This window comes from Mytilus galloprovincialis, chromosome 4 (genome assembly GCF_965363235.1).
Source record: "Mytilus galloprovincialis chromosome 4, xbMytGall1.hap1.1, whole genome shotgun sequence".
NCBI lineage: Eukaryota > Metazoa > Mollusca > Bivalvia > Mytilida > Mytilidae > Mytilus > Mytilus galloprovincialis.
In genome coordinates, this window is record NC_134841.1 from 39,969,745 (window position 1) to 39,982,737 (window position 12,993).

At 29.7% G+C, this 12,993-nt stretch overlaps 1 protein-coding gene across 1 annotated transcript in view; it reads left to right on the plus strand.

Moving 5' to 3' along the window:
• The first annotated feature begins 762 nt into the window (after nt 1-762).
• LOC143072123 (salivary peroxidase/catechol oxidase-like) overlaps nt 763-12,993 on the plus strand; it is a 52,532-nt gene continuing 40,301 nt past the window's right edge. The window contains exon 1 of the mRNA XM_076246931.1: nt 763-844. The gene's annotated coding sequence lies outside the window, so the exon portion shown is untranslated. The remainder of the gene's footprint in view (nt 845-12,993) is intronic.

The window sequence follows — 12,993 nt, forward strand, 5'->3', positions numbered from 1 at the left end:
CGACGTTCCGTGGCAGGTTGGTCCCCTTGAATATAAACAATCTTTACTCTTGTACGTAATGATTGACGTAGATTTTTTTGTCTGCAGAACACATTCTAATAGGGAAGACAGTTGTCCTTGTGTCATGATATAGCCTTGTTTATTACATCATATCTCCTTAAATATTCACGTTTCTAACATGTGTAAACGATCTGTTTACTTGGGTCATGTCAACCATTACATTTCAGAATAAAAATTGAACGAAAGTGCATGTGTCCAATATTTTACATGTTAATTTCAATATTACATATAGATAGAAAGATTTCACTATTCTATTTAGGTAACGTTGTATTACATTTGTACTTTTCTCCAAATGTATTTTACTTTCACATCTAATTTGCCCATAAAGTTCGACATGTTATCAGGATGAAGGTTAATTTCGAATGCGACATTTTTATCTTGATTTCAATAATATTTTCTAACAAATGCCTACGATTTCTTTACCAATATAGCCGATTTTTTTTTTTTTTTTGCCTCACATTTCCCATCAAGGATTATCGTGTCTCACAAGATCATGAAATATAAAATTTAATTCGTACACTATTTAGTTTATAAATCGTTATAATATTAAAAAAAAACTTATTAAGTTTAAATACAACGTATAAACAACGGAAAATAAAAGAAACTGAAATAGGGACAAAAAACATTATTTTCAATCCAAACCTTTTGTACTTGTAACCTGTAGAGCTATACATCAATCAAATCTACTGTCATATTTCAGATTACAATAGATTTACTTGTCAATCATTCAAACATTTATACATATCATTGGATTGTGGTTTACCTGGCTGATACTACAAAACGGGTGAGCGTTTCATTTATTCTTTATCTAATTTAATTCAGTTTTTTCTCTCGATATATGGTATCTGATATATCGATAAATACGATATTTCATGAACGACTAATTTTTAGTTCCCTTTGCAAACAATTCGATTTATTTCATTTTTAAATTTTTACTGGATATTTCAAATGATATGGTAATTTGTTCATTTCAATTTATCTTTTTGACAGACATTAAATATCAATAAATATTAATTTATATTTGATGTTTGAATCATTTTGAATATATTTAATATAACATGTATTATGTTATTATCGCTAAAAATATTAGAACTTAAACGTGTTAACACATTTGACAGGTAAAGTCTTTGATGCCTATACTTATCTATTTATTTGACATCTCTTGACTTTAAATAGTTCACATGCTTTCTAACAAGACAGCGTGAATGATACGTTTCACAATACTCCAAAAACGACTTATCTTTGATGTATGTCATTTTTTTTAAAAGAAAATATGATCAAACGTAAAGTATGCTATTTTCTATGTAGAACCATTCATTTTATTATATAGACTTAATAATGTTCCAAAAGAGGGAGCAATGCAAGTATTATAATTGCATTTTAAAATTGATAAAATAAAAATGATTTGTTTGTAAATAATATTAATAAATTATTGATTTAACAGACGTTTTCTACGACTACAATATACACATTTTTTCTATAAAAACGACCAAGAAAGGGGTATCCTTGATGGAAGCCTCTTTTCGGAATACGTTTAATTTTCAAACATATATAATTCATTTTTTACGGAGTTGGCAGACACATTTAATGTGCAAGTATACTTTATTTCTATAAGCATACTAAAGAGAAATTTTTGGCTAGTTAAATGCTACTTGTAAGTTATCAAAAAATTATAAATATTTTCAAATGTATATTAAGGACAATATAAAAACAACCGAAAACTGTTTATAATATTAATTTGTATTATTGTTATCTAAAGTACGAAATCAGACTATAAACCAACGGATTGTTTTTCTAGATTAAAATACAAACTTACGAGACATAATTGTGTTTAATGTTTTGTTTTTATGTTGTATATGTATTATAGTTGTTACAAGATGATGATTTATTACATAAATATTCAAAAAAAGGACCGAAGTATTTTTTATCTATCATTTTGACTAGCATTTTTAAGCTTTATGTCTGTTATGTTTTCCTTTCAAAAAGACCCATGATCGGACGCTGCATATGTCCTCTTTATGACGATTTAAGAAACCATTTATATTCTGTTAACTTTTAATGATAATTTTAATACTTAAGATGATAACCAAAAGTTAGTGTTTTTATTCTCAGATGTAAACATGATTCGCGTGTGTGCCAAAACCTGTCATTTGATTTTAAAAAGGCGTAGAAATTTTATATATTGTAAATAGTATTTTATTTCGTATTGTGTATTACATCTATGCATTTTAATAGTCTCGTATAATTCTGTATAGAATGGCTCTCATTTTATTTAGTGTTATTGATTGATTGTACTTGTTGAGAGATGAGACTTTAATAAAACATTGAATTGAATTGAATATAATAATCATAATGAATATAAATGTTAGTAAATGATGTTATTCTTGAATAAGAATAAAAAGAAAAAAGTGGAGATTATGCATGAATCGCAACAAAAGTTATGAGACATTTTTTTTAAAGCGAACATAATCAATCAAAAAATCCCACATAAGAAATATTTTGAAAACAAGTAAAAATAAAAATCTAAGAAGAAGAAAAAGATGAAGAAAGGTTTGAAGCCCCCTTTGAAATATCACTGGAAAAACACCTCTTTATTTGATGTTTATTGTCTTACTGATAGTTCAAATGAAGAATTTGATGACGATAAATGTACATCATGTCACTACAGGTCACGAACCAAAAGATAAAAGTTGGCGTTTAAGACAGCGGTTGTCATTTTGGTTGTTGACCAAACCATAAGGCAGTATGTTTTATGTCAGTGAGATTTAGTGCATGTTGTATGACAAAAATAAACAGAGCATATTATTTCATATAGGACTATCAACAGCTAGTTATATCGCGGAAGTCATAAATAAGTGTCATAATAGTTATCAAAGGTACCAGGATTATAATTTAGTACGCCAGACGCGCGTTTCGTCTACACAAGACTCATCAGTGACGCTCATATCAAAATATTTATAAAGCCAAACAAGTACAAAGTTGAAGAGCATTGAGGGTCTAAAATTCCAAAAAGTTGTGCCAAATACGGCTAAGGTAATCTATGCCTGGGATAAAAAAATCCTTAGTTTTTCGTAAAATTCAAAGTTTTGAAAACAGGAAATTTATAAAAATGACCATATTATTGATATTCATGTCAACACCTAAATGTTGACTACTGGGCTGGTGATACCCTCGGGGACGAAACGTCCACCAGCAGTGGCATCGACCCAGTGGTGTAAATAGTTCATAAAACATTCTTTCTTCCGAAACTTTGTATACATTTGCATTAAATGTATAATTATATATTGACATAGAAATGGGATATATAAAACGTATAACGTGTATTTCTTATGAAAGTCTTTGATGTGGGAAGTTGCCAATACTTCACTAAGCAGTGCTATTAAGCATATATCAGTTATTAAAGATGTATAAAGCTGGAAACACATGACGTATTGCCAATTTATGTATTTTGATTACAATCTCGTCATATAGTATTTACGTAAAAGGGATGTAACAGGATGGAACAAAATACAAAAGAAATATTCAAAACACATATACAAAAGATACCAAATGGAGTTATCGGAAATCCAAAGTATTACAAATCACCCAAAGACAAAAATAGAGAAAAGCGACGAAAAGCAATTAACAGTCAACACAAAATGCTTCACCGAAAAATTATTATTGAGCAATAAACCTATAAACACCATAAACCTGAGGTGCTCTGGGAGGTTCAGCAGTTTATCCTAAACGAACGTTGTTTTAAAACACTTGATATAAGTAAAAAGATACTTGTATGAAAATTAATAAATATGTTCTAATTCATTTTTTCAGTTCATGTAAGAATTGAAAAGAGTGTTTTACGGTTTAAAATTTATAATTATTTATTTTCTCATAATAGAAAAACCGAATGAAAAATGGAAGAATAATGTTCAGTGATCGAAAGAGCGTTAAGTTTTTATTTGTAAATTAAACTAATTTCTCTACTTTGTTTGTGGTGAAGATAATTAATTTCATCTTCTCTTCCATTAACAAAAACTTGGTTAAGACAGATGATAAGAATGAAACAAATGCGTTCTAAATGCATGCAATTAAACCAGTGATATAACGTGTTAAAATAGTATTGCTAGGAACTAAACAATCTAAGTTTCTGTGCGTTCAGGAAAATTATATTTTCAAACTTGTACCCGAAGGTATATAGCTTTATTTAACCAGCATTTGCATAGTTGAAAAAGAATCTACCATAGCTTACAATAAAAACAAAACATGATAAAAACATTCAGTCACATTTATATTTTTATTGGTACATGAAAATGGACTTTAATGCTTAGTTGATCATTTCTTAAATAACAATTCCTTTACAAACAAAATAGCACACCATGATTTTTATTCCTTGGTGATGTATCATATTGTGTCAAGACACGGTGTTGTGAAACATTCATTACAATTTATTTATTTCTATCTTGTTTATAAAATTATAACATTTTGCCTTGATCTTTGTTAAGCTATACTACATCGCCTAACTTTGTTATGTATTTTATACTTCCTCATGTTCCTGGAATCAGAATTCCTCCTATATGTCTTATTATAGATTTTAAATTTAAATTGCATTAGATTTAATTTTAAACGATTGAAAGATAGACCAGGGTATGTTTTAAATCTTAAATATGCAAAAAGTTAGAGGGTTGACAGAATAAAGGCGTTTTGTGTACTGCTTTAAAGGGTATTTAGTGGAAGATTACTTTAAGACTTATTCAGCTGCTCCCATACTGAAAGCTTAATTTAAATCTCCAAATCAATTAACATCGATAAATTCATATTTCCTCTTTTAGATGTGTAGTTTTTTGCTTGTCAAGAAAAGTATGTCTGTTACCACGAGGATCTAGTTCACTTTTGTAGTTTGAAAGAAAAAAAAACCGGTTTCTAAATTTTTGTGCGTAAAAAAAATAATGTATTACGTAGTCACCTTTTTGAAAATTCAACGCCAATACTGAATTGATGATAACTTGGTTACAATCCAGACATAAACAACATAATTAACCTTACTAATTTCAGACAAATCTAAATAAAAAACGAATTTGGTTGATCCCTCTACCAATTTATCATATCCGAAATAATAAAATGATAAGAACATACAAAAAATGATATTTCATGTCTAAACAATGCCACTTAAAGTACTCACCGAAGTGTCATTACCCTTTTGAATATTCCCAGCGTGTATTATAAAGGCTAATTATATGCAAACCTAATTCCGCAGAGAGAACACGCACTTTTGTTCAATATCACCACATTCTTAAATGGCATGTCATAAAAATGTTTATGAAAGAAAAAGCAATATAAAAGACAAAAATGCTGGATAATGTGTTTGATACATTGTACTTTGAATTCATCGAAGACTATTCGACTGAAAGATTATGTTTGACCAATTTATGTGTGGAATATTTTCGTTGACCGCAAAAGTTAAACAAATATTCCATCATAATACTGTAAGACAAGACATATTCATAATATAGTGTCGAATTTATATCATGAATATAACTTGAATCTGAATACTTTCAGCATCACAACAAATATCACCAAAAATTTATCGGTAGAATAACTAATAAATAACATTCGTTTAAATATCATCTCATGTACATGTGCTCTGTTATTAAAGCGGTTTTAACTACACATTAGACCAAAAAAATAATATACGATTCTTTTTGTTTCAAGTGTTAATAAAAGCGTAATTTTGACATATTATTTCGTTATTAGCTGTCAGTTTGCATAAAATTTGTCAAAACAAGCTGAAAAACATCAATGATGTACTATAAACTTACATCTTAACCTCGTGTTAATAACTTCAGTTTAACCCCTTAGCTGCAGAATGATTACCCATAAGCTAGACGGGTTCAACTACTGAAGACAGAAAAGAATGTCAATATTAAAAATGAAACAAGGTTAAACCCTTTTGCTGACTAATTCTATCCTTAAAAAATTAATTCTTATACATTTATAACCGATGATAAACATACTTGTTTAAGCAAAACCTTCTCATTAAAAGACCTAACACAAAAAAACAATTGCGTGTTCGCTTTTTTATTTATATATATGTTTTTTGTAGGGGTATATGAATGTTGGTAGTCTTCGCAGGTCATCGCGATGGTAAATTAGAAGGTGCCTAGACTAAAATACACACGACATACTGGTACATACCATAGAATTCATGCATTGATAGTTATTTATTTTAAACTTTTTGTAATTTATGTATACGTTTCAGTATGTTATATATCAAATATAAGAATTTGAGTGAAATCGGTGACCAGGAGTTTGACAGCTAATATACTTTCCATAGCATAACACCTGTAATCGCATTGAGTCATGAATTATAGTCAATTAACTGCTGTTTCAATGACAATTTGTTTGAAGACATTTTTGGATATATGAATCTAAAGTCAGTTAAATGCCTGTTTCATGACATATATTTAGCAGTTGATAGTGTTGGTCGGTTAAATATTCAACAAAAACATTGCTTCAGTTTTCCAATTGTGAATTTCCAGCTGTATGTTACAATATACCAGCAGCGCCTACTTATTGATTGTATGTATTCACAAAAATGATAATCCAGGATTTGTGTTTTAAATTTTCTTTATAAACATGACAAACGGTTGCTGTTTTCACAAAAAAACATTTTTGGAGTTAACAGTTCTTCGTCGTAAAAGTGAATTCTTAAGAATTGAAGTTTTAAAATGCCTGTACCATGTCAAGAATATGTCAGTTGTTATCTATTCGTTTGATGTTTTTGAGCTATTGATTTTGTCATTTGATAAGGAACTTTCGGTTTTGAATTTTCCTCTGAGCTCAGTATTTTTGTGGGTTTACCTTTTACAATGCTTTCATGATTGTAACAAATGATCAACTATTCATTCAGTGTGTTGTGTCTACACTATTGACATTTTGTACTCCTTAATTTTCTCATTCTTGATACCACCGACAGTGAATTTTCACCGAAATGATTGGTTATAACCAACATTAGTTACACAAAAGTTATTTATCTTTCCAGAGCCCCTAGATGCATCTCAGACTTCCAGTTGGATTCGTGTTGATCAATGTTAAGTCTTTAATATAATGTTTGGTATATTGTTGTTTTCGTTTTCTCCTCCTCGTCTTAAGGTGTTACCTAACACTACAGGGAGATAACTCTGTAAAATCAGCTATACTTTTTAATTACGTTGTGTTGTTAACGAAATATTAAGAGTCTCAATGATCAAAATTAGTGTTTGTCAAACTGCTATATAACCGTGTATTTTTTCTGATAAAATGGTTGGTTCAAATTTTTTGAAATTTTTATTTTTTTGTCATAGGGTCAAAGTAAATACTTTCTCAAAAATTTATGAAAATTAAACGAGCCAAATTAATTTTAGTGAAGGTGTTGGGTACCACCTTAATTCTTTTGATCTATATGTTTTCGACTATGATGCTGTTGCAAACTACTCGTGTCTGGCGTACAATTTGTTTAATCTGATATACATGATGCATTTATATACTTCGTTTTAAAATACAGCATATATACGACAATAGTTTGAAACATAAAAGAAGCCAAAATAGAACTGTAATAAACCGTGTAAGAAGTATTTGCAAGTGTAGTTAGGGTTATATAAAATACTAATTAATAATCTAAAGAATTAAATAAAAATTGTACTTTATTATGACTTTAGTTGAAAGTTATACGATTACCACTACTGGTGAACTGATCGGTCCGAGAGTATTATCAGCTTAGAAGTCAGTGATGTGGTATTGGCATAATTCTATGAATGTGTTTTTTTTTTCTCAAATTCCTATTGATAAATTGACCTTGTTTGAATATTGCTTACTTTTTTGTATGTTTTTTGTTATATATCTCTTAACCTATATCTGTATTTATACATGCCTACCTTCAAATTTTGCTTAAATAGTTGGATCGTTCCTAATGAACCTAAATCCAGAAAAATGCATAGGAAGCACATTTTATAAAGATCTTTGTTTAATGTTAAACATATACAAGTGGAGGTTGAGAAAATGTCAATGAAAGAGCAAAATAAGACAAAAATACCCCATAATACCCTTGAGGGCATCATAAAGTCTTTGATAATAGATAGGTGTCTATACTAGGTCAAGCACTATATAGTTGATAGTCTATACAAGTTATGAATATAAATGAAACAAATACAATCATAGATCAACCTTCAAACCAAATTATATTTATAGTTTTGAACAATTTACTAAGGTATGACTATGAAATAAATTAAGATAAAAGTAGTTTAACGATATTTATTCTCGTAAATCATTCAGGAATAAATAAATCAATCAATCTAACAAACAAACAAAAATAGAGAGAGTTGCATGACATACAAAAGGAGTGAGATTGGTTGCGTTGATAGTTATCAAAGGTACCAGGCCCATAATTTGAATGAATGAATGATCTTTATTCTCATAAACCAAATACATAGTTACAGAGAAGATATTACAATAATATATATAACATATACAAGATATAGCATGTGTGAAATACAAAATTAATATGATAAATATTTACACAAATGATAAATAAACATATAGTTGTATTAAATTTAATACAACACACACGCGTTTCGTCTCCATAAAACTCATTAGTGACGCTCAGAATCAAATAGTTAGAAAGCCAAACAAGTATAAAGTTAAGAGCATTGAGGACCCACAATTTCCAAAAACAAAAAAAGTTCTTGAGAGTGTAATCGTCAGCCGCCATGCAAATCCCCACTCAATCCAATTGTCAAGATTAGAAATCGGACCTAATCAGTAAAATTGTACAGATCACACAAATTTTCGTGTGAATTAAGATATAACAGGACAAAAACATGTTGCTAGTTAGTTGACAGACAGACAGATCATATCGTGCAACACATTCGTTGTTATAACAACTTATGAAGTTTCAGTCGTTCTTCTTCATTACTTTTGGAGTAGTTATTTGGACCACACGCCCGCCAATAAAGCCTACATAATCCAAGTCAATGTTTCCTTCCTTTAAATAAACTTATTCTAAAAGGTTGTCTATTCAACACTGTATTAGATCTTTTGATATTGTTTCATCTGTAACAAAATTGAGTCATCAGTAAGTTAAAGACCAACTAAATATAAATGTTATACATATATATGTACTTTTATGGTACTACAATCTGTCAATAATGATATGTTGGAATATAGCACGGGGTCAAGATTTTCTTCGACTGTTAATGTCATCTTTACATAAAATCAAAAGGAAATTGGATGCGTACTGTTTTTTTTTTTTTTGTTTTTTTTTGATGAGGGTGGTAAAGGGTTATTTTCGTGCAACGTTTGTTGGCTTTTTTATTTCGTATTCTCGTGTTTGATTCGACGTGCGTGCCACGTGGTCTCCTTTGTTTATTTCGTGTTTCGTGTCGGTACTCTTAATTTCTCATGCTTGTCCCGCATTTGATTAGTTGCAACTAGCGGACGTTAATAGATAACTGGAGGGTCATCATGTCCATTATATAATGACTAGATGATCTCCAAGAACGGATGATTTATAAATTATTTTACCTTTTCCATTATTATTATTAAATTTTTTCTCGTGCTTCATTTTTCCTATTTTTATTTTCCGTGCAACGTTTTTCCAATTTTTATTTCACGTGTTCCGTGTTCAGGGCCCCTTTACCACCCTCTTTGATGCATAATCTTTCTAATAGTTTTTTTTTGCGTTGAACTAGCTTCAAGTATTTTCAAGTTTTCTTAGATCTGTACTTTGAGTCTTTTGTGGGTTTTTTTATGGTTATGTTTGTGCTTTGTATATATCTGTTGAGGTAAGCTGTGTTCAACTGATTGTATTGTTAATTTGTATGTTTAGCAGTTACACCAGTGTCCCAGGTTAGGCATAGTGTTTGAAGGTAGTAAACACGTTTTACCCCAACACATTATATATGTTTCTGTATAAAACTGAAAACTATTATACGGTAGATTATTATCGTTTTTCACTGAATATTATATTTTATTTTCAACATTAAAAGATTATATAACCAGAATCAATGATTCCATTTGGTATGCCGACTGTTGGCTTTACGCTCATATATAAAAATATATATAACTTTTTGTCTTTCATACATTTCTTACCTTTTCTTAAATTTAGCTATATCATTGTCATAGTGACATGTTCAGCTGAAAACTTGCTGTTAATAGGTATAAAGAAATAAAAAAGAATGTTATATTATCATGATTATTAAAATAAAACAATTTCTTCTTATTTTAAAGTTATTAATATGTATAGTAGAGCGTTATCGCAATCATGGTAATTAGAATGAATGAAAAAAAACTCTGTTTAATGCATCATATGTTGGTTCTTGCATAAACATGAGAACTCCACCTGTAAAATTTTAATAATGATAGATTTTATAAATATATTAATCTCAAGAACATTTGAAAAAGTTATGCATTTCGCTCTATCATATACAATGATAACATATCTGTCTTGGTATACAATTGTGTATTGTATTATGTAATTAGATAAAATACTACACCATTGCATACCTAGAAGATTGAGTCCGTGTGACAAAAAATCCCACTGCATCTAAATATGCATGAGTCAATTAACTAATTCAAAAATATTGACGTTCTGTTTTCATTAACATAATGACATTTGTTTTGCGATTCGCGATTTATATATATAAAAAAGTCACTAATCAAATTACGTCATCAAAAGATCAAACACATCAATCGAATGGATAACAACTGTCATATTCCTGACTTGATACAGGCATTTTCTTGTGTAGAAAATGGTGGATTAAACCTGGTTTTATAGCTAGCTAAACCTCTCACTTGTATTACAGTCGCATCAAATTCCATTATATTGACAACGATGTGTGAACAAAAAAAAACTTCACAATAGGTAAAAAATGTCGACAATAGGGTTATATCAATCGACACTGTGTTATAAAGCAGTATAACACAAGACCGGCGTATAAGTGGCACCTTTTAAATTCTGACTTGATCGGTTTTTTGGTTATAAAGATATTCAGGTGTCAGACCACCAAGTCACACCCTCCTATTTCAAACGTAACAGTAGCCCTACTCTGACAAAATCTAGTGATTTTACTACCATTGTTTACTAAAACTAACTATCACATTTGAAGAAATGAAACTTTTGTGAAAGAGTTCAGTTTGATCCAAAATGTACTTGTCTATGAGTTTGCAGTAAAAAATGAGATTCAGTAATAATCTAAGACTCGCCAATTAAATTGTTTATTTGAATCACGTAGCAAAAGCTGGTCAGTTTGCAGAACATATTTGAACTAAGCTTAGATGTTCGTCGTACAATGACACATTGCTCTGATTAAAACTTTTGACTTTTAATATTGTATCATTTGTCGAAAATATAAAATTTAATCCTGGTATCTAGGATGAGTTTATTTACAACCACTGGGTCGATGTCATGGCTGGTGGAGTTTTACTTCCCGAGGGTATCATCAGCCCACTTCTGTGCTGACACGAATTATCATTGATATGGTCATATTTATAAATTAGCTGTTAACAAAACTTTTGAATTTTTAAAAAACTAAAGTTTTTCTACCTCGGGAATAGATTACAGCCCGTAACAGAGTAGTGATCGAATTCGCGTTTCTTTACCATCAGAATAAGTTACGTTATCGACAAACTTATTTCAGAAGTGACATAATTTAATTGTCTTCATCGACAAAATATTTCATGTCCAACGTGTAAGTTTTCATTGTTTAAGTCAAAGTTTTTTTAACACAGTAAAACATGTTTTATTATCAACCTCTGTCATTGGCATTTTCATTTTAACGGTAAGGGATCAAATACGGGATCTCCGAAATTTCTATCATTTGTTACGAGGAAATCATTATTAAATCGAACATATGTCTTTGTTCATGACACATATTATGAAATACATATATATTTCGAACTGACGGAAACAAAAATACATTATCTGGAATGTGTGTTCTGTCATAAACAATGGCTTCGTCGTGCGAATCGACGAGATCATGTTACATGTAACTGATCTTAGCTGTAGAAATAGTTGGTGCGACCTCGATAAAATTTTTATCAATTTAATATAAGCGATAAATATTCATGACTACAATGATAATGAATTTATTGGAGTCACATCCACTGTTTCTACTGTAAACATGAACTCGTCGGTTAGTGCAATGAAGACACTTTTAAAGATTGAGATTGTTGGTTTATTCTTTACACCTTCGAGGTATTAAAATTTTTATTCTTTACACCTTCGAGGTATTAAAATGTTTTGAGTGTTTATTTAAAGTTAAACTTATATTCAAATCTGTTTAAAATTGTCGAAACTTCCGTTTAAGATTTCTGTGGTAAACTATCTATTCTATAGTTAGGACCTTTTTATAATAAATACCCTTTTGTACAAGAATACTTTCTTTATAGGATCTGCTGGTTATAGATTTTTTTTGTAACTTTCATTATTGTGACGACGCGCTATGAAATTCAGATTAATTTATAAATGAAGTTGTATATACATTTTGGTCATAAACACAAATCTTTTAAACAGTTCGACGAGTGCGTCAATGTTACAGTAGTCTGTTTACTGTAAGTTACTAAGCTTGGCCCGATTCATCTGTCATTTATTGAAACTAATTCACCACTTTCTGAGACATTCATTTTTATTTCACCATCAGACATGGAGCTACATTTGTAACTAAAGGAAAACTCTCAAATTAAAGAAATTTGACATGATATACTGAAACTTTCTTATAATCAATTAAACGACTGCTTTTCTTAGATATGTGATTTTTCATGGTCAAACTTTTTCATTGTTAACGGACATTTTGAGATTTTTTATTGTAAAAAATTGTGTTTTTTAAAGAAATCAGCATTCAAAATTTAGAACTTCATGAACGGTACAGGAAGCTGAATTATTGCACATCTATGTACTACTTAAAATTGTACTTCGATCTGTTG